The following is a 23,249-nucleotide window of genomic DNA, read 5'->3' on the forward strand; positions in this document are numbered from 1 at the left end:
TTTCCTTTTCTTTCCTTTTTCCTTTCCTTTCCTTTCCTTTCCTTTCCAATAAAATCCTTGCAAACTGAATCCAAGAACACATAAAAGATATCATCCACCAAGACCAAGTAGGCTTCATCCCAGGCATACAAAGGTGGTTCAATATACGGAAATACATCAATGTCATCCACTATATAAACAAACCGAAAGAGAAAAACCACATGATCATCTCTTCAGATGCTGAAAAAGCATTTGACAATGTCCAACACCTATTCATGTTTAAAGTCTTGGAGAGATCAGGAATACAAGGCACATACCTAAATATAGTAAAGGCAATATACAGCAAGCCTATAGTCAACATCAAACTCAATGGAGAGAAACTTAAATCAATCCCACTGAAATTAAGGATGAGGCAAGGCTGCCCATTGTCTCCATGTCTCTTCAATATAGTACTTGAAGTCCTAGCTAGAGCAATAAGACAACTAAAGGAGATCAAGGGGATATAAATCTAAAAGGAAGAAGTCAAATTATCACTGTTTGCAGATGATATGATAGTATACATGAGAAACCCCAAAAATTCAACTAGAAAACCCCTTCAACTGATAAACACCTTCAGCAAAGTGGCAGGATACAAAATCAACTCAAAAAATTCAGAAGCCCTCCTGTATACCAAAGACAAAAGGGTCGAGAAAGAAATCAAGGAAACAACACCCTAATTATAGCCACTAATAACATAAAGTACATGGGGTGACTCTAACCAAGCAAGTGAAAGACTTGTTTGAGAAAAACTTCAAGTCTCTGAAGAGAGAAATTGAAGATATCAGAAGATGGAAAGATCTCTCGTGCTCATGGATTGTTAGGAATAACATAGTGAAAATGGCCATTCTGCCAAAAGCAAACTACATATTCAATGCAATTCCCACCAAAATATCAACACAATTCTTTACAGACCTTGAAAGAAAAATTCTCGACTTCATATGGAGAAACTAAAAACCCAGAATTTCCAAAATAATTCTGTAAATCAACAGATCATCTGGAGGTATCTGCATTCCCTAAAATCAAGCTGTACTACAGAGCAATAGTATTAAAAACTGCATGGTATTGGCATAGAAACAAAAAGGAGGATCAATGGAACTGAATCAAAGACCCAGAAACAAACCCACACATCTATGAACACTTGATTTTTGACAAAGAAGCCAAAACCACTCAATGGAAAAAAGACAGCATCTTCAAGAAATGGTGCTGGTCCAACTGGATGTATGTATGTAGAAAAGTGAAAATAGATCCATATTTATCACCCTGAACAAAACTAAAGTCTAAGTGGATCAAAGATCTCAACATATAACCAGACAGATTAAATCAGTTAGAAGAAAAAGTAGTAAAGACTCTAGAACTCATCGGCACAGGAGACTACTTCCTGAACAGTCCACCAACAGCACAGGCTCTAAGATCAACAATAAATAAATGGGACCTCATGAAACTGAAAAGCTTCTGTAAAGCAAAAGACACTGTCATCAAAACAAAATGACAGCCCACAGACTGGGAAAGGATCTTCACCAACCCTACATCTGACAGAGGGCTAATATCCAGTATATATAAAGAACTCAAGAAGTTGAAAAGCAACAAATCAAATAATCTGATTAAAAAATGGGGCACGCAGTTAAACAGAGAACTCTGTAGAGGATTGTAGAATGGCAGAAAAATACTTAAAGAAATGTTCAACATCCTTAGTCATCAAGGAGATGCAAATCAAAACTACCCTGAGATTTCACCTTACACCCATCAGAATGGCAAAGATCAAAAACTCAGGTGACAACACATGCTACAGAGGATGTGGAGAAAGGGGAACCCTCCTCCTTTCCTGGTGGGAAAGAAAATTTGTACAACCACTCTGGAAATCAATCTGGCGCTTTCTCAGACAAATAGGAATAGTGATTCCACAAGATCCAGCTATACCACTCCTAGGCATATATCCAAAAAATTTAGATTTTTATTAGAAGAGGATATTCAGAAAGAACATTTATATTAATATATGGACATAGAAATATCCCTTTCTAAAGTGATGCACTAAATGTATCTTATGTTATCTAGAGTTTTGAAATCAACAAGATTGACAAACCCTTAGCAAGGCTAACTAAAAGGCAGAGAGACACCACCCAAATCAACAAAATCAGAAATGAAAAGGGGGACATAACTACAAACACTGAAGAAATCCAAACAATCATTAGGACTGACTTCAAAAGTCTATATGCCACAAAATTTGAAAATCTAAATGAAATGGACAATTTTCTTGATCGATTTGACTTACCAAAGCTGCATCAGGACCAGGTAAATCAACTAAATAGTCCTATACCCCCCAAAGAAATAGAAGTGGTCATCAAAAGTCTCCCATCCAAAAAAAGCCCAGGACCAGATGGCTTCAGCGCAGAACTCTACCAGACCTTCAAAGAAGAGCTAACTCCAATTCTCTTCAAACTATTCCACAAAAAAAAAAAAAAAATAGAAAGAACATTACCAAACTCATTCTATGAAGCAACAGTCACCTTGGTACCTAAACCCCACAAAGACTCAACAAAGAAAGAGAATTTCAGGCCAATCTCCCTTATGAACATTGATGCAAAAATAGTTAACAAAATACTTGCAAACAGAATCCAAGAACACATCAAAGATATTATCCACTATGACCAAGTAGGCTTCATCCCAGGTATGCAGGGGTGGTTCAATATACGGAAATCCATCAATGTGATCCACCATATTAACAAACTGAAAGAAAAAAAACACATGATAATCTCCCTAGATACTGAAAAAGCATTTGACAAAATCCAACATCCATTCATGTTTAAAGTATTGGAGAGATCAGGTATACAAGGCACATATCTAAACATAGTAAAGGCAATATACAGCAAGGCTATAGCCAAAATCAAACTAACCAGAGAGAAACTTAAAGCAATCCCACTAAAATCAGGGACAAGACAAGGCTGCCCACTCTCTCCATATCTCTTCAACATAGTGCTGGAAGTCCTTGCTAGAGCAATAAGACAGTTGAAGGAGATCAAGGGGATACAGATTGGAAAAGAAGAAGTCAAATTATCACTATTTGCAGATGATATGATAGTATACATGAGTGACCCCAAAAACTCTACCAGGGAACTCCTACAGCTGATAAACACCTTCAGCAAAGTGGCCGGATACAAAATTAACTCAAAAAAATCAGTAGCACTCCTGTATACAAATGACAAAAGGGCTGAGAAAGAAATTAGGGAAACAACATTCTTCACAATAGCCACAAATGACATAAAGTACCTTGGTGTAACCCTAACCAAGGAAGTCAAAGACTTATATAAAAAAAATTTAAGTCTCTGAAGAAAGAATTAGAAGAAGATATGAGACGATGAAAAGATCTCCCATGCTCATGGCTTGGTAGGATTAACATAGTAAAAATGGCCATCTTACCAAAAGCAATCTACATATTTAATGCAATTCCCATCAATTTGCCGACACAATTCTTTACAGACCTTGAAAGAAAAATTCTCAACTTCGTATGGAATAACAAGAAACCGAGAATTGCTAAAACAATCCTCTACAATAAAAGATCTTCTGGAGGTATCTCCATCCCTGATCTCAAGCTGTACTAAAAACTGTACTAAAAACTGCATGGTACTGGCATAGAAACAGAATGGTGGATCAATGGAACCGAACAGAGGACCCAGAAATAAACCCACACACTTATGGACACCTGATTTTTGACAAAGATGCCAAAACCATACAATGGAAAAAAGATAGCATCTTCAACAAATGTTGCTGGTCTAAATGGATGTCTACATGTAGAAAAGTGAAAATAGATCCATACTTATCACCCTGCACAAAACTGAAGTCCAAGTGAATCAAAGACCTCAACATAAAACCAGACACATTAAATCGGCTAGAAAAAAAAAGTGGGGAATACCCTAAAACTCATTGGTACAGAAGAAAACTTCCTGAAAAGAACACCAACAGCACAGGTTCTGAGATCAACAATCAATACATGGAACCTCCTGAAACTGAAAAGCTTCTGTAAAGGAAAAGACATTGTCATAAAAAAAAAGCGACTGCGTACAGATTGGGAAAGAATCTTCACCAACCCTTTATCTGACAGAGGACTCATATCCAGTATATATAAAGAACTAAAGATGCTGAAAAGCAGCAAACCAAGTAATCCACTTAAAAAATGGGGAACAGAGCTAAACAGAGAATTCTCTGTAGAGGAATATTGAATGGCAGAGAAGCATTTAAAGAAATGCTCAACCTCATTAGCCATTAGGGAAATGCAAATCAAAACAACCCTGAGATTTCACCTTACACCCATCAGAATGGCCAAGATAAAAAACTCAAGGGACAACACATGCTGGAGAGGTTGTGGAGAAAGGGGAACCCTCCTCCACTGCTGGTGGGAATGTAAACTTGTACAACCACTCTGTAAATCAATCTGGTGCTTTCTCAGACAACTAGGAATAGCGCTTCCTCAAGATCCAGCCATACCACTCCTAGTCATATATCCAAAAGAGGCTCAAGTACACAAAAAGGACATTTGCTCAACCATGTTTGTAGCAGCTTTATTTGTGATAGCCAGAAGCTGGAAACAGCCCAGATGCCCCTCAACTGAAGAATGGATGCAGAAATTGTGGTACATCTATACAATGGAGTATTACTCAGCAATGAAAAATAAGGAAATCATGAAATTTTCAGGTAAATGGTGGGACCTGGAAAGGATCATCCTGGTGAGTTGTACCAGAAGCAAAAAGACACACACGGTATATACTCACTCATATAAACATACAACATAGGATAAACCCACTAAAATCGGTACATCTAAACAAACCAAAGAGTGGACCCTAACTAAAAGGCTCAATCCCCATCCTGAAAGGCAAAGAGGATGGACATCAGAAGAAGAAAACAGGAAACAACCTAGGAACCTGCCACCGAGGGCATCTGAAAGCCTCTGCCCTGCAGACTATCAAAACAGATGCTGAGCCTGATGGCCAACTGGTGGGCAGAGTGAATGGAATTTTATGTAAGAAGTGGGAAATAGCAAGAGCTGGAGAGGATCGGGTCTCCACAAGTAGAGCAACAGAACAAGAAAATTTGAGCACAGGGAACTTCCCAAAGACTCATACTCCAACCAAGGACTATTCATGGAGATAACCTAGAACCACTGCACAGATGTAGCCCAGAGCAGTTTGGTGTCCAAGTGGCTTACATAGTGATGGGAAGAGGGACTGCCTCTGACATAAACTGATTGGCCTGCTCTTTGATCACCTCCCCCTGAGGGGGGAGCAGCCTTACCAGGCCACAGAAGAAACAATGCAGCCATTCCTGATGTGATCTGATAGACTAAGATCAGAAGGAAGGAGCGGAGGACCTCCCCTATCAGTGGACTTGGGGAGGAGCATGCATGCAGAAAGGGAAGGTAGGGTGAGATCAGGAGGGGAGGAGGGAGTGGCTTATGGGGAATACAAAATGAATAAAGTGTAATTAGTAATAATAATAATAATAAAGAAAAAATTTCCATGCATTATTTTTCTGTTTTACAAGACCTCAATCTTAAAAATAGGTAAGCATCTTTAAGACATAAATTCAAGGAATAAAAGCCCACTTCATTTGGAATTGAGTTTTATAATAACAATCTGTTTTCTGATGGGACAAAAGCAAATCAATATAATAGGCATTTTCTGATGAAAGTCACAATAGAAATTTTATTCTAGAATAAGTTGCATGTTTGGATCCTAATTTTTCTCAAAGGTCATATCCTACCTTCCTGGTCATCAGCCAGTGGTGCTCTTAGATGACTCTGCAACCTTGAAAAAGTGAGACTTAATGGAAGAAAATAAGGTCTCTGGTATTGAAGCCTTAGCCCCTCCTTGTCTTTTGCTTCCAAGCTGATATGAAATTGGTCAGCAGTTTCTTCTACCAAGCCTGCTTGCCACAATGTCCACTTCACCACAGGTTCAAAGCAGTGCAGCTGATAGCTGACAATGAAACTGTGACCAAAACAGATTTTTCCTCTTTCTAAGCTGTTTTCCTTCTTTTTCTGTAACAGAGATAAAAATACAACACAATGGCCAAGTTCTTAACTATAATTCTATTGTAACTCATTGCAGTAGTTTGTGTGGGAATGACCTTATAGACTCATGTGTTTAAATTCTTGGCCCATATGGAGTAGCACTATTAGGAGGTGTGACCTTGTTCGAGGAAGTGTGCCATTGTGGGGCAGGGCAGGCTTTGAGGTCATGTATACATCCAATATGACTCATTGATTTCTGCTGCCTGAGAATCTCCAGCACTAAGTCTGCCTGCATGATGCCATGCTTCCTGCCATGACAATCTTGGACTAAACCTCTGAAACTGTAAGCATCACCAACAGAATACAAGAGATAAAAGAGGGATTCTCAGGGGTAAAAGATACATTTGAAGACATCTATACATTTGTCAAAGAAATTGTTAAATCTAAAAGGCTCATGACACAGAACATCCAAGAAATCTGGGACACTATGAAAAGTCCAAACCTAAGAATAATAGGTATAGAAGGACAAGATTCCAAGCTCCAAGGCTCAGAAAATATGTTCAAAAAAGTCATAAAAGAAAACTTCCCCAACCTAAAGAAAGAGATGCCTCTTAACATACAAGAAGCTTACAGAACTTACAGAACAAATTGGACTAGAAAAGAAAATCCACCAACCACATAATAATCAAAACATCAAATCAACAGAATAAAGAAAGAATATTAAAAACTGCAAGGGAAAAAGGCCAAGTCACATATAACGACAAACCTATCAAAATTACACCTGACTTTTCAACAGAGGCTTATGAAAGTAAGAAGTACCTGGAGAGATGTCATGCAGACACAAAGAGCACAGATGACAACCCAGACAGATGACATACCCAGCAAAACTTTCAATGCCCATAGAAGGAGAAAACAAGATATTCCATCAGAAACCAAGTTTAAACAGTACCTATCCGTAAACCTAGACCTAAAGAAGATACTAGAAGAAAACTTAAAGCCAAGGAAGCTAACTATACCCAGGAAAACACAGGAAATAAACAACCCACATTTATAAAAACGAAAGAAAGGAAGCTCTCTCTCTCTCTCTCTCTCTCTCTCTCTCCACGAACATTAAAATAAGAGAAATTAACAACTACTGTTCATTAATATCTGTTAACATCAATGATCTCAATTCCACCCCAAAAAACATACAGGCTAACAGAATGAAGGCAAAAACACAACCCATCTTTCTGCTACATACAAGAAACATGCCTCATCAATAAAAATAAATATTACCTCAGGGTAAAATGCTGAGAAAATATTTTCTAAGCAAATGGACTCATGAAGCAAGCTGGAGTAGCCATGCTAGTATCTCATAAAATAGACTTTCAACCAAAAATAGTAAAAAATGATGGACAAGGACACTTTGTACTTATAGAAGGAAAAAAACCCACCAAGAAAACATACCAGTTCTGAACGTGCCCAAATGCCAGGGCAACCTCATTTTTCTCATTTTTTTTTAAATTTTTCTGTTTATTAATTACAGTTTGTTCACTTTCTATCCCAGCTGTAGCCCCTCCCCTATCCCTTCCCAATCCCACCCTCCCTCCCTCTTCTTCTCCTATGCCCCTCACCCAATCCAATGATATGTCTTTCTCCCCTTCCATCTCACCTAAGTCTATCAGGTCTCATCAGGACTGGTTTCTTTGTCTTCCTCTGTGGACTGCTGCTCCCCCGTCAGAGGGAGGTGATCAAAGAGCCAGCCCATGAGGTCATGTCAGAGACAGTTACTGTTCCTATTATTGGGGAATTCCTCTTGAACACTGAGCTGCCATGGGCTACTTCTGTGCAGGGGTTCTAAGTTATCCCCATACATGGTTCTTGTTTGGAGTATCAGTCTCAGAAAAGACCTCTATGCCCAGATTTTTTGGTTCTGTTGCTCTCCTTGTGAAGCTCCTATTCCCTCCAAGTCTTTCTACCTCCTCCTTCTTTCATAAGGTTCCCTGCACTCTGCAAAAATTAGGCTATGCGTCTCAGTATCTGCTTTGATACCCTGCTGGGCAGAGTCTTTCAGAGGTGCTCTATGGTAGCCTCATTTTTTTAAAGGAAACATTACTAAAGCTTATATCACACATCAATCCCACACATAGTGGGAGACTTCAACACCTCACTCTTTCCAATGGACAGATCATTAAGGGAGAAATCAAATGTGGAAATAAAGAAACTAACAGAAGGCATGGATCAAATGGACCTAACAGATATCTATAGAAAACTTCACTCAAACACAAGAGACTATATCTTCTTGTCAGCACCTTTTGGAACATTCTCCAAAATTGACCATATACTTGGTAACAAGGCAAGGTCAACAGATATAAGAGGATTGAAATAACCCACTGTATCTTATCAGACCACATTGGCCTAAAGGTGGAACTCAACAATAACAGAAAGAACAGAAAGCCTACAAACTCATGGAAACTGAACAACTCCTTACTCAGTGACTACTGGGCCAAGGAAGAAATAAAGATATTAAAAACTTTTTAGTATTAATTGAAAATGAAGGCACAACATACCCAAACTTATGGGACACAATGAAAGCAGTGCAAAAAGGAAAGTTCATAGCACTAGGTGGCATCATAAGAAAATTGGAGAAATCCCATACTACTTACTTAACAACACACGTGAAAGCTCTAGAACAGAAGAAAGCAGACATACTAAAAAGGAATAGAAGAAAAGAAATAATCAAACTTATGGCTGAAACCAATAAATTGGAAAGAAAGAGGAAGATACAAAGAATTAATAAAACCAAGAGCTGGTTCTTTGAAAAAAAATCAACACAATAGACAAACCTTTAGCCAAACTAACTAAAAGGCAGAGGGAAAGTATCTAAATTAACAAAATCAGAAATAAAAGGGGTACATAACAACAGACACTGGGGAACTTTACAAAATCATTAGGTCTTACTTCAAATGGCTGTACTGGACAAAATTGGACAATCTAAAGAAAATGGATGATTTTCTAGATATATTTCACTTACCAAAGTTAAATCAAGATCAGGTAAACAGGTAAAATAGTCCCATAACCCTTAAAGAAATAGAAGCAGTCATGAAAATTCTCCCAACCAAAATATGAAAAAATAAGAAGGTCCAGGTCCAGATGGATTTAGCACAGAAATCTACCAGACATTCAAAGAAGAGCTAACACCAATACTCCTCAAACTAGTCTATAAAATAGAAACTGATGGAACACTACCAAACTCAAACTTGTTCTACAAAGCTACAGTCACCATGATACCTAAAACACACAAAGACTCAAGTCTTTCAGACCAATTTCACTCATGAACATGGATTCAAAAACACTCAAAAAGTACTCACAAACTGAATCCAAGAACACATCAAATACATAATCCAATATGGTCAAGTAGGCTTCATCCCAGGGATGCAAGGATGGTTAAACATTGAAAAACCCATCAACATATTTCACCATATGAACAAACTCAAAGAAAAAAAATTACATGATAATCGCATTAGATGCAGAAAAAGCCTTTGTCAAAAACTAACACTCCTTCATTATGAAAGTCTTAGAGAGATCAGGTGTACAAGGCTCATATGTAAATATAGTAAAGACTATATATAGCAAGCTAATTGCCAAAATCAAAGTAAATGGAAAGAAACTTAAATCAATCCTACTGAAATCAGGGATAAGGCAAGACTGCCCACTTCCTCCATACCTCTTCAATATAGTATTTGAAGTTCTAGCTAGAGCAATAAGAAAACTAAGTACAAATTGGGAAGGAAGAAGTGTATATAAATTACCCAAAATTCCACCAGAGTACTCCTATAGCGGGTGAACAGCTTTAGCAAAGTGGCTGGATACAAGATTCATTCAAAAAACATCAGTAGCATTCCTGTACACGAACGACAAATAGGTTGAGAAAGAAATTAGGGAAACTGAACCTTTCACAAAAAGCATAAATAATGTAAAGTATCTTGCTGTAACCCTAACCAAGCATGTGAAAGGTCTGTATGTCAAGAACTTCAAGTCTCTGAAGAAAGAAAATGAAGAAGATATCAGGAAATGGAAAGACATTCCATGCTCCTGCACTGATAGGATTAACAGTGAAAATGACAATCTTACCAAAAGCAATCTACAGATTCAATGTGATCCCCACCAAAATACCAAGAAAGTTCTTTACAGACCTTGAAACAACAATTTTAAACTTCATGTGGAAAAAAAAAAACAAACAAAAAACCTAAAAGAGCTAAAACAATCTTATACATTAAAAGATCTTCTAATGTACTATAGAGTAACAGTAACAAATACTTCATGGTACAGGCATAAAAACTGTCTGGTGCATCAACGGAATCAAATAGAAGACCCACACACTTATGGACACCTGATCTTTCACAAAGTTGCCAAAACCAAAGAATGGAAAATAGCAAAAAATCAAGTAACCAAATTAAAAAATGGGGTACAAAGCTAAACAGAGAATTTTCTGTAGAGCAATATATAATGGCAGAGAAACACCTAAATGCTCAATGTCCTTAGTCAACAGGAGATGCAAATCAAAACGACACCGAGATTTCATTTTATACCCATCAGAATGGCTAAGATCAAAAACTCAAGTGACAATACATTCTGGAGAGGATATAGAGAAAGATACACCCTCCTCCATTGCTGGTGGGACTGTAAATTTGTACAACTACTTTGTAAATCTATCTGGTACTTTCTCAGAAAAATAGGAAAAGTTTTTCCTCAAGATCCAGCTATAGCACTCCTAGGCATATATCCAAAACAAGCTTAAGTATACAACAAGGACATTTGCTTAACCATGTTCATAGCAGCTTTATTTGTTATAGCCAGAATCTGGAAACAACCCAGATATTCCTCAACTGAGGAATAGTTACAGAAATTGTGGTATATTTACTCAGCAATTAAAAACAAAGAAATCGTGAAATTCGCAGAGAAATGGTGGGATCTAGAAATGAACATACTGAATGAGGTAACCCAGAAGCAGAAAGACACACATGTATATACTCACTTATAAGTGGATATTAGACATATAATATTGGATAACCATACTGAAATCTGTACACCTAAGGAAGCTAATCAAGAAGGAGGACTCTGGGTAAGATGATCAATCTTCATGCAGAAAAATCAAAGAGGATGGACACCGGGAGGGAGAAAACAGGCAACAGGAGAGAAGCCTACCACAGAAGTCCATTGAAAGACTTTACCCAGCAAGGTATCTAAGGAGACTCATAGCCAAACTTTGGGAAGAGTGCCGGGAATCTTATGAAGGAAGGGGCAGATTGGAAGACATGGAAGGGACCGGAGCTCCATAAGCAGAGCAACAGAACCAAGAAATCTGGGCACAGAGATCTTTTCTGAGACTGATACTCCAACCAAGGACTACACATGGAGATAACTTAAAACCCCTAGAACCATTGCACAGAGGTAGCCCATGATAGCTCAGTGTCCATGTGGGTTCCCTAGAAATGAGAACAAGTACTGTCTCTGACATGAACTCAGTGGCTGAATCTTTGATCACCTCTCCCTGATGGAGTAACAGCCTTACCAGGCCATAGAGGAAAACAATGCAGCCAATCCTGATGAGACCTGATAGGCTAAGGTCAGAGGGAATGGAAAAAGGACCTCCCCTTTTAGTGGACTTGAGGAGGGTCATGGGAGAAGATGACTGAGGAAGGGTGGGATTGGAAAGTGATGAAGGAGGAGGCTACAGTGAGGATACAAAGTGAATAAACTGTAATTTATAGAAGTATAAATATTTTTTTAAAAATGTGAAAGAAAAGAAAAAAACTTCAAATCCAAGTGGTCAAAGTCCTCAATATAACACCAGATACACTAAATCTATGAAAAGAGACAGTGGGAAGGAACCTCGAACTCATTGGCATATGGGACAACTTCCTGAACAGAAGATCAACAGCTTGGGCTCTAAGATCAACATTTAATAAATGGGACCTGTTGAAATTGTAAGCTTTTGTAAGGCAAAGGACACTTTCAAAAGAGAGAAATGACAGTCTACAGATTGGGAAAATATCTTCACCAACACTATGTCCAACAAAGTTCTAATATACAAAATATATAAGGAACTCAAGAAATCAAACACCAATAATAAAAATAACCCAATTTAAAAATAAGGTACAGAACTAAAGTTCTCAAAAGAGGAATCTTGAATGGTTAAGAAGCACTTAAAAAATGCTCAACTTCCTTAGTCATCAGGGAAATGCAAATCAAAATTAATGTGATTCCATCTCACATGGATCAGAATGGCTAAAATCAAAATCTAAAGCAACATCACATGTTGACCAGGGTGTGGGAAAAGGGGAATACTCTTCCATTGCAGGTGGGAGTGTAAATTGCATAACCACTTTGGAAATCAATCTGGCACTTTAGTTAGAAAATTGGGAATAGCTTTACCTTAAAATTCAGCTTTAAATCTCATGGGTATATACCCAAAAGACTCTCCACCATACAACAAGGACATTTGCTCAACTATGTTCACAGCAGCTTATTTCAAGGTAGTCAGAATCTGGAAAGAACCTACAGGTCCCTTAATCGAAGAATGAATAAAGAAACTCTAGGACACTTACAGAATGGAATACTCAGCTATTCAAAATAAGGAAATCATGAAATTTTCAGGCAAATGGATGAAACTAGAAATGATCATCCTGAGTGAGGTAATCCAGACCCAAAATATACATATGGTAAAATTCCCTTATAAGTGAAATTTAGCCTTTTATTATAGGATAAGCATACTAAGGGACACGGACTCAAAGATGATGAATGACAGAGAATCCAAGGCAGGATGCATAAATCTCATTTGGAAGAAAAAATAGAATGGACAGATTTAGTGGCTGAAGATAGAGAAAAAGGTAGTAGAGGGGGCACAGAGAGTTAAGTGGGTGAAAATCAGACCTGGGGAGAGCAAGGGATAGAATACAGAAAGCCTCCAGAAAAAAAGAAAAATTGAGGGTGGACAAGTTGGAGACCTAAGTCAGGGTAGCATCCTTAGAGGATATGAGGGGGACTCAAACAGAGATTCCTAATAACTAGAAACTAAACTAAAGAGGACATCCACTATCTAGACCAGTCTCTTAGCAGAGGGAGGGAAACACCAACCCACCCACAAAAACTTTGACCTCAAATTTACCCTGCCTACAAGATGTGTAGGGATAAAGACATAGAGGAGAGATTGAGAGAAAGCCCAACAAATGCCTGGCCCAACCAAAGACTCCCCCCCACCCCCCATCAGAGAGTACCAACCCCTGATACTATGAATGATGGTCTGCTAAACTTGCAGACAGGAGCCTGACAGAGTTGTCCTCTAAGAGGTGCTACCCAACAGTACCTCAAAACAGATGGTGAGACTCACAGCCAAACAAACATTGGGTGATGTGTAGGGCATCTTGTGGAAAAGTGGGGGAAAGAATAAAGGAACTTGATGTTTCTATGTTTAGCCTTTCCAGTGATTTGGTAAGCAATTTGCTCTACCTTCCAGTTTCCGATATTACCAAATGGACCTGAAATATAGGACATGTGTTGTAGTTGTAATTAAAGCCCTAAAACTAAGAAAACCTGAAAAAAGAGTGTTTAGCATCTGATCACCAGAAGAAAACTAAGATAATTTGGGGGCCTTTTAACTGCTGCCTTGATTTTCATAATAAGAATTTTGAAGACAAGTAATTCATTATGCCATCAAAATAGTGTATCTTCTCACAATCCCCATGTTTGTGGCTTCCTCCTTCTTCAATTACTTTGTAATGGAATACCTTTCACTCTCTTTTTTACTCCCATCTTTAATCTATACTCTTCCATCTTTGATTTTATTATTATGATGCTCAATTGAAAAAATTACAAGTTTTTTTTCACTTCTTACCGCATTTCTTACCACGTTTCTCAAGATATTTAATCTACTTTTTTCATTTTTAAGTTTTTAGTAGTTACAAATCACAATTACTTCTTACATGGTTATATACTTTTTATTTATAGTGCCTCATTTACAGACCGTAGTTCCTTTTCTTTATTTACTCAGAAAACTCTGAAATTTTTGTATGCACAAAGCATTGCTTCTGAGACTATAAAGCTTTGGGGTAATATAGCATGGCAGAGGGACAGTGCATGATGAAGTATTCTTTTCCTTGCACTACTGGGAGCTTTCTTTTTTTACCCTCACTAACCTATCTATTCCCTCTCCATTTTATCCATCCTTCTCTCCAAATTGTTAAACCTTTTTTTTATCTAGACTTTAAATTTGGCATCTCTTTTTTAATCCTATAGCAAGTACAGAGAGACCAAAAGCAGTCCATATTCTCATCCAAAGCAAGATATAAAAACATTTTGTTAAATCAAAGATCACCTTATGAGAAATCATGCCATTTCCACAAGGACAGGCCAAGTATTGTTTTTTCCTAATACATATATGTGTGTGTGTGTGTGTGTGTGTGTGTGTGTATGTATATATATATATATATATATATATACACACACACATATATATACGCCTAACAATGTACATCATAAACATATTACATTTCATCTTATATATCCACTTGCTACATTTGGCTGTTTACACCTTTAACCTCAAAGACCACCTTTTTAATCCTTAATTCTTAAACACATACAAGGGAGACAAATGAGTCACGCAGATGCAAACTTAGGACTGTGTGCACAGAGAAGATAGTACAATACTGGTTGTTTGTTAATCTAGTAATGAAGCCTGAGCATCACAGTCTTCTCTGTGAAGGTTTCTGTAGTATGTTTATAGTAACAGCAATGTATACATATGGTAGAAATATCAAGATTCAGTTAGCCGGCCTGCATTCAAATCTGGTCACTGGAGCTGAGTTGTTATGCAACCTAAGTAATTAAGATCTAGGCTAGCTCTTCTGACATTTCTGTCTCATATAAAGAAGAAATAAATGAGACAAAGATCTATGTTTTCTCACAGAACTGAAAATAATAAATGTGTGTGTAAATAATTTAGTAATACACACACACACACACACACACTTCTGTGAAATACAAATCACCAAAACAAAAGAACCCTGGCTATTTCAGATGCCACTTCCATCCTGCACAATTTCTTCTGAAATTTGGTTATGTCTTTTAAATATCTTCCAATTTTTCCCTCCTGGGTTCAGTTAGTCCATCAACACCACCTCTTGGAACACTGTGAGATACATGTTCTAACCTACTGTTACTTGTGTACTGTCACCCACATTGCTTTCTTACCCACTCACCACGTCCACTACATGGAAAATGGAAACAGACTAACTACAAATTAAAAATTTTCATTCTTTCACAAATACCCACAAAATAATAATGTTTTATATCTGTATCATCTTTCTTTTCATGTTTGTAAAGATTTTACAACTTTGATCCACAGACAGTGCATCAAAGACAGTTTGAGTGTTTGCCAGTTAATTCAGAGAATTCTGAAGCAGGAAATTCTTGGTCCTTGAGCCAATCCTTGCTTCTCGACACTCACCTTCTTTTTCTGTCCTGTGCTTGATGCCCCTTTTTCTACCTTGTGCTCCTATAAAACAATAGTGGTTAAAAAGTCTCTTCATACTTAGATTCTAGAAAATTTCTCTCTGGAAAACCTCATCTGATGGGAGTTAGGATTCTCAAATTGCATCATTTCTTACTTGTGAGAAAGTCAGATGTGCTGTAGGGCCACCACATTCTTTTCATAAGCTGAACTTACTCCACTCAGGAACTGTACAAAACCCATTGCAACTTTTGAGCAACTTTTCTGATGGCCTGTGTCTGAAGGTGATCTGTACTTGGTCTGAAGCAAGTTAGCTCTATGTCTAGACAAAACATCTAAGAGAATCAGCTTAAAGGGGGAAGGTTAATGCTAAATTACAGTGTCGGTCATTTCATCATATACCCAGTCATTCCCATTGCGGTGGGCAACTGTTGAGGAAGAATGCCAAATCAAGGTGCATGTGGTAGAGCAAAGGTCTGTCTCTCATAATAGGGAGATGTAAAGACAGCAATGATATAAGAACAAAATATTTCTTTAAAAATTGTGCCTCTTCTGTGGTACTTCCTTTGAAGGAGGCCCACTTTAACAAACCATCAAAATGAAGTTAGAAGCCTCAGGATCCAAACAGCTCTGAATAGTGCTACCTTCCAAAGTTCATGACTGCCACATCTGAGCTTTGGGGAGGACATTTGATATCCAAGACAATGCAGTCAGCATTGGACTTTACTCAGAGGCTGGAAAGCAAACAAAACCCACAGAAAAACCCATGATTTTGCTGGTTGAAATGAAGAAACATTGTGATCAGCTCTTCAGTTAGTCTACCCATAAATCCTGCTTTCTCCTCACAGCCATGCTAGAGCTTCAGAGTAGAAGGGGTAGGAAGCCATGTTTTCTTCTTCCTCCCAAACAGTGACTTACTGCAAAAATTCCTTTTCAGAACCATCACAGAATTAGTCTTTAAGACAATTTATTAAGTACAGAGAGGTGGCAAGATTGAAAGATGAAGTATCTATCATTAATTAGTAAGGTTTCTATGAGACCCAAAGGAGCTAAAGTCTTCAAATGCTTTAGAGAACTGAGGTCTCAGATTGAACTTTAGTGATAAGGTAACCTTTTATTCATGAGTCCTTGGGTCCAGTTTCAGCAACAGAAGGAAAAGCAGTAACTGGAGAGAAATGAAGTTAAGATTATCGCTGAATACTTTTTTGCTTACAAAAGACAAGTGCATTATGGTTGAACACAGTTTTGAGAAGTGATATTGCAAATCACTGATTATCTGACCTTTCTTACCATATGTTTGGCATAAGTCATTAGGCATGTTGATTTCTGTGACCAGTCTCCTAGAAATGATAGGGAGATAAATGGCTGTAAAGAAGAGTTTTATTAGAAATGTTATAGTGGCTTTACACAATGGTTGTTTCACCTTATCCTGGGCTGTTATACACAGATGTCTATGCTGACAGTTCATGTCAGAGACTGGCAGCTCCACATTGCATGGTTGATGTTAATAAAGAGTGATTCTTCTACAATATTTGTTAGTTGGAATACACTGCAAAGCAGCATGCTATGCTTTCATTTTTAAGATTAACTTTAAATTTCTATTGTTCTTTGGCTTGCAATTGCAATAAGTACAAGGAGAATATTTAGATTCTTTAAGTTTACAAACTGTAAGTTTTATTATATTCCAATTCTAGGTGTATTAAGAAATAATTAGTTTTGCTTCACATAGTGAAATAATATTCCTAAGATATATAGGTGTGATTAGAGCCATTTCACTAGTCAAGGTAACACAATGATTTTCAAAAGTGATATTTATAGCTGGTAATATGTGTGCTCACCATTTTCTATTTGAGCTCATGTTGTCATAATGAATGGAGCAAGCTACTCTTGTAGCAGAAAGGATAGAACATGCAAAAAAATTAAAAATAAATCCAGGAAACAAAACTTCACAAATTCTACCACTACAGCAATTGGTAGGACTCAAAGAAATGATAAGACAAAGAGACAGAAAATAACCAGCACAATTCAACTATGAAGAGAACAGTAGCACCAAGGAAAAGACTGCTGAGAATCTGTGATTGGCACTTATAACTTCTTTTATTTTTATTTTAAGACAGGGTTTCTCTGTGTAGCCTTGGCTGTCCTGGACTTGCTCTGTAGACCAGGCTGGCCTCCAATCCACAAATATCTGCCTGTCTTGCCTCCCTGGGTGCTGGGATTAAAGATGTGTGTCACCATGCCTGGTTTTTGCACTTAAAATTTCTAACATGGGTTTTTCCCACCCAGTCCAGCACTTAAGCAATTCAGAGCAACCTATTACTTATACACAGTTATTGGCATTGGGATTAGCTTGAAGTTCACATTAATTCACATCTAGGTAGAAAAGAGTTTCCCTCTCCCATTTGGCTAATGTTCCTTTAAGAGAAAATTCTTTAAATTATCTTAACCTATGAAAATACAATGAAACTTACATTTGTTTTAAAGGTAAATGTTTCTGAGAAATTTCGTATTAGTAAATTCAGTGACACCAGTTTGATCATGGCTACATACCCAGATTAATTGTTGACTCCACCCTATTCCCTTCCTCAACTCCATTTTTGAAAATCTAGGTTAGAAGATAGCCATAGGAAAAAATGACATCTTCAAAACATACTTCAGATCTTATGTGAGAACACTAGCTTCTCCAATATGTATAAGGCACATTGGGGCCTGACTTCCAAATAGTTACATGGTCACTTTGCTTCTCCAAATACTTAAATACATAAAGTTGCTGATGAGAACTCTAAGTAGGACTTTTCCCCCTTGGGACAAGAGCAAGCTCTTTAAGCTAAATTCTTCTTAGGTAAGAAACGTAAATAAATTCAACTTGTCTTTTATTTTTTAAATTTATTTATTTATTATTAATTACAATTTATTCACTTTGTATCCCAGATGTAGCCCCCTCTATCATCCCCTCCCAACCCCACCCTCTCTCCTCCTTCTCCTCCCATGCCCCTCCCCAAGTCCACTGATAAGGGAGGTCTTCTTACCCTTCCATCTGACCCCAGCCTACCAGGTCTCATCAGGATTGGCTGCATTGTCTTCCTCTGTGGCCTGGCAAGGCTGCTTTCCCCTCAGGAGGAGGGGATCAAGAGCCCGCCACTGAGTTCATGTCAGAGACAGTTCCTGTTCCCCTTACGAGGGAACCCACTTGGACACTGAGCTGCCATGAACTACGTTTGTACAAGGGTTTTAGGTTATCTCTATGCATGGTCCATGGTTGGAGTATCAGTCTCAGAAAAGACCCCTGGGCCCAGATTTTTTTGGTTCTATTGCTCTCCTTGTAAAGCCTCCAGGTCTTGTTTTTGATGCTTTTAGGAACTTTATTTTTCTTCCACTGTTCCCTTTGCTCACATGTCTGGAGAGCAGCTCAGTCCACTCAGTGATAGTTCTAACCCATTCAGTGGCTTGCACTGTGGGAGCTGCTGATCAAATTCTCTCTGGGCGGCAGGCCACTCCAGTCTTCAGTAGGAAGCTGCCAGATGAATACAGAGGGCAGCTGCATACCCTCAGACCAGTTGTAATGCCAGGTTCACGGGACCCTCAGAGACCAACAGGAGACAACTCTGTGCAATAGCAGGAGAGCTTTATTACAAGAGCAATCGAACTCGGGACCCATGTCTCACTGACTCAGCAGTAGAGAAGTGGGACCCCAAGCTCTGAGTGAGCAGTGTTTTTAAAGGGAAAGTCTGTGATCAGGGGGTTTCCACGACAGCAAGCAGCAGGGCACATGTTTTCATGACAGCAAACAGAAGGCCAATTGCCTTGACGTTACAGGATTAGGTAAAAGTTAGAGGGGCGAGGTGACTTTCTCTATGACACAATTGCCTAAGGCATATGATATTCTTTAAAACTATATCTGAAATATTGGGGAGATTTTTCCCACCTGATTCTCAACCGATTCTCATTGATTATTGCCAGGGAGATTGTCTCTATTTTCTATGAAGTATTTTATCTGTGATATTTCCTGGAGGCTGTTGCTAGGAGACTTAACTTTGTTCTCTGCCAAGTGTACATTCTGTGATATTTCCTAGTACCTGAATTCAGCTCCCAGTCAAGATGGCTCTTTATTTCAAAATGGAGTTATACTCAGGCTAACTATACTCAGGCTAACTTAAACTCTTCACAGTCTGCAACCTCGGGCTAAGCAGCAGTGAAATCAGGAGCTGGGATCGATCATGAAATTTCTCCTTGGTTACAGCCTTCTCAGCAGTAGCCTGCCCCTCCTTCTTAACCTTCTCTGGGTCTCTGAAGAAGCAGAGATAAAGCATAAGCTCCCACAGGTGCTCAGGGAAGACAGGGCCGTGAATGTGGAGAACTTTGTGAGCCAGCAGCTGCAACAGACCCACAGAGTGAGCATCTTTGTTGTCGAGACACCAACATTTGCATAGTACAGAGGAGAATCTGAGTTACACAGAGCAATGATATAAGACATAAGATGCCTCTGTGTGGGGCTGGTGGTCAGCCCTGAGATTAGTCACAACTAGAAGCCATAGTTCCCTGAAGACTGGTTATTGGAGATATTGGGCATTAAATGGCCAGCTCTTGGATTTGGTTTCAATGGCAGGAACAAACTTCAATCTGACTTGCCGGTTGTATTGGTTCCAGAAGAAGATAATGCTGACATCAGTAAGGTTCTCAAGAGAACAATAGTTTCAACTGTGGGCAACATTTTCAACCAGGACCTCTTTGCATGAATGATATAACCAACACTTTTCTTTTTGTAGGTACATTGTTCCATGTAGAAGTCAAGGTTGGTACCACCTAAGTGATTTCCTGCAGCAAGGAATTTGTCCATCCCATTTGCCTTTCTGAGTGAGGATTGATCATCTTACCCAGGGTCCTCCTTATTATTTAACTTATTTAGGTATACAGATTGTAGTATGTTTACCCTATTATATATGTTAATACTCAATTATAAGTGAGTATACATCATGTGTGTCTTTCTGCTTCTGGGATAACTCACTCAGGATGATCTTTTCTAGTACCTACCATTTGCTTGCAAATTTCATGATTTCCTTGTTTTTAAATTGCTGAGCAGCATTACATTGTGTAAATCTAGCATAATTTCTGTATCCATTCCTCCGCTGAGGTATTGTTTCCAGATTCTGGCTATTACAAATAAAGCTGCTACAAACAAACATGGTTGAGCAAATGTCCTTGTTATATACTTGAGCATCTTTTGGATATATGCCTAGGAGAGGTATAGCTGGATCTGAAAGTAGTGCTATTCCTAAGAAAGTGCTTTTTTGAGAAAGCACCAGGTTGATTTCCAAAGTGTTTGTACAAGTTTACATTTCCACCAGCAATGGAGGAGGGTTCTCCTTTCTCCACATCCTCTTCAGCATGTGTTGTCACTTAAGATTTTTTATTTTTATTAATTACAGTTTGTTTATGTTGTATCCCATATCTAGCCCCTTCCCCCATCTTCTCCCAATCCCACTCTCCCTCAGTCTTCTTCTTCTATGCCCCCCCCAAATCCAATGATAGTGAGGTCCTCCTCCCCTTCCATCTGATCCTAATCTATCAGGTCTCATCAGGACTGGCTTCTTTGTCTTCCTCTGTGGACTGGTAAGGCTGCCCCCCCTTCAGGTGGAGGTGATCAAAGAACCAGTCCACGAGTGAGGTATCCCAGAAGCAGAAAGACAGACATAGTATATTCTCACATATAAGTGGATATTAGACATATAAGATAATCTTATTAAAATCTGTACACCTAAGTAAGCTAATCAAGAAGGAGGACTCTAGGTAAGAGGCTCAACCTTCATTCAGAAAGGCAAAAGAGAGACACATTGGAAGAGAGAGAAAACAGGGAACAGGACAGGTGCCTATCACAGAGGGCCTCTGAAAGACTCCCCCCAGCAATGTACCAAAACATATGCTGAGATTCAAAGCCAAACTTTGGGCAGACTGCAGGGAATCTTATGAAAGAATAGGGAAATAGAAAGACCTGGAGGGAACAGGAGCTCGCGAAGGAAAGCAACAGAACCAAAAATCTGGGCACAGGTGCCTTTTCTGAGACTGATACTCCAAACAAGGACCATGCATAGAGATAACTTAAAACCCCTACAAAGGAGTAGCCTATGGCAGCTCATTGTCCAAGAGGATTCCCCAATAATAGGAACAGGGACCATCACTTGAGTTTTGCTCTTATTCATTCTAATGGAGGTAAGGTGAAATCTCAGGGTTGTTTTGATTTGAATTTCCCTGATGATTAAGGACACTGAGCATTTCTTTAAGTGTTTCTCTGTCATTTAATATTCCATTACGGAGAATTCTCTGTTTAGCTCTATACCCCATTTTTTTTTATTGGATTACTTGATTTGTTGCTTTCTTTTTGATTTGTTGCTTTTAGCTTCTTGAAATTCCACCTAATTTCTATCTTCGTAGTATATTGTGTATTTGAAATGATTGTTGATTTTTTTTCTTTAGTATATGAAGTGGTAAACTTAAAGAAATTCTAAGGTTGTCACTTGAGGTTTTTTTATGATCATAGAATATATTTTTATTTATCTGTATAATTTTATTTATGTTGTCAATATTTTATTGGCTTTAATGAATGTATCTTTCACCTATTAGCTATGTTTATTGTTTTTTTTTCAGACTGCCTCCTGTTTTTTGTTTGTTTGTTTTGTTTTTGTTTTTGTTTTTGATCTTAGCCATTCTGGTGGGTGTCAGGTGAAATCTTAGGGTCATTTTGGTTTCCATCTCTCTGATGGCTAAGGACGTTGAGCATTTCTTTAAATGTTTCTCTGACATTCTGTATTCCTCTACAGAGAATTCTCTGTTTAGCTCTGTACCACATTTTTTAAGAGGATTGCTTGATTTGCTGCTTTTTAACTTCTTTAGTTCTTTATATATTCTGGATATCAGCCCTCTGTCAGATATAGGGTTGGTGAAGATCCTTTCTCAGTCTGTAGGCTGTCGTTTTGTTTTTATGACTATGTCCTTTGCTTTACAGAAACTTTTCAGTTTCATGAGGTCCCATTTATCAATTGTACTCTTAAAACATGTGCTGTTGATGTTCTGTTCAGGAAGTTGTCTCCTGTGCCAATGAGTTCCAATGTCTTATCCACTTTTTCTTCTAACCTATTTAGTGTATCTGGTTTTATGTTGAGATCTTTGATCCACTTGAACTTTAGTTTTGTACAGGGTGATAAGTATGGATCTATTTTCATTTTTCTGCATGTAGACATCCAATTGGTCCAGAAGCATTTGTTGAAGATGCTGTCTCTTTTCCATTGAATGCTTTTGGCTTCTTTGTCAAAAATCAAGTATCCATAGGTGTGTGGGTTTATTTTTGAGCTTTCTATTCAGTTCCATTGATCCACTATTCTGTTTCTATGACAATACCATGCAGTTTTTATTACCATGCTGGAGAGGTTGTAGAGAAATGGAAACCCTCTTCCATTGCTGGTGGGAATGCAAACTTGTACAACCACTTTGGAAATCATTCTGACTCTTTCTCAGACAATTAGGAATAGCGCTTCCTCAAGATCCAGCTATACCACTTCTAGGCATATATCCAAAAGATGCTCAAGTTCACAACAAGGACATTTGCTCAACCATGTTTGTAGCAGCCTTATTCATAATAGCCAGAACCTGGAAACAACAGAGATGTCCATCAACGAAGGAATGGATACAGAAATTGTGGTACTTTTACACAATGGAATACTGCTCAGCAATTAAAAACGAGGAAAT

This window comes from Psammomys obesus, unplaced genomic scaffold (assembly GCF_907164565.1).
Source record: "Psammomys obesus unplaced genomic scaffold, mPsaObe1.curated_primary_1811, whole genome shotgun sequence".
Lineage (NCBI taxonomy): Eukaryota > Metazoa > Chordata > Mammalia > Rodentia > Muridae > Psammomys > Psammomys obesus.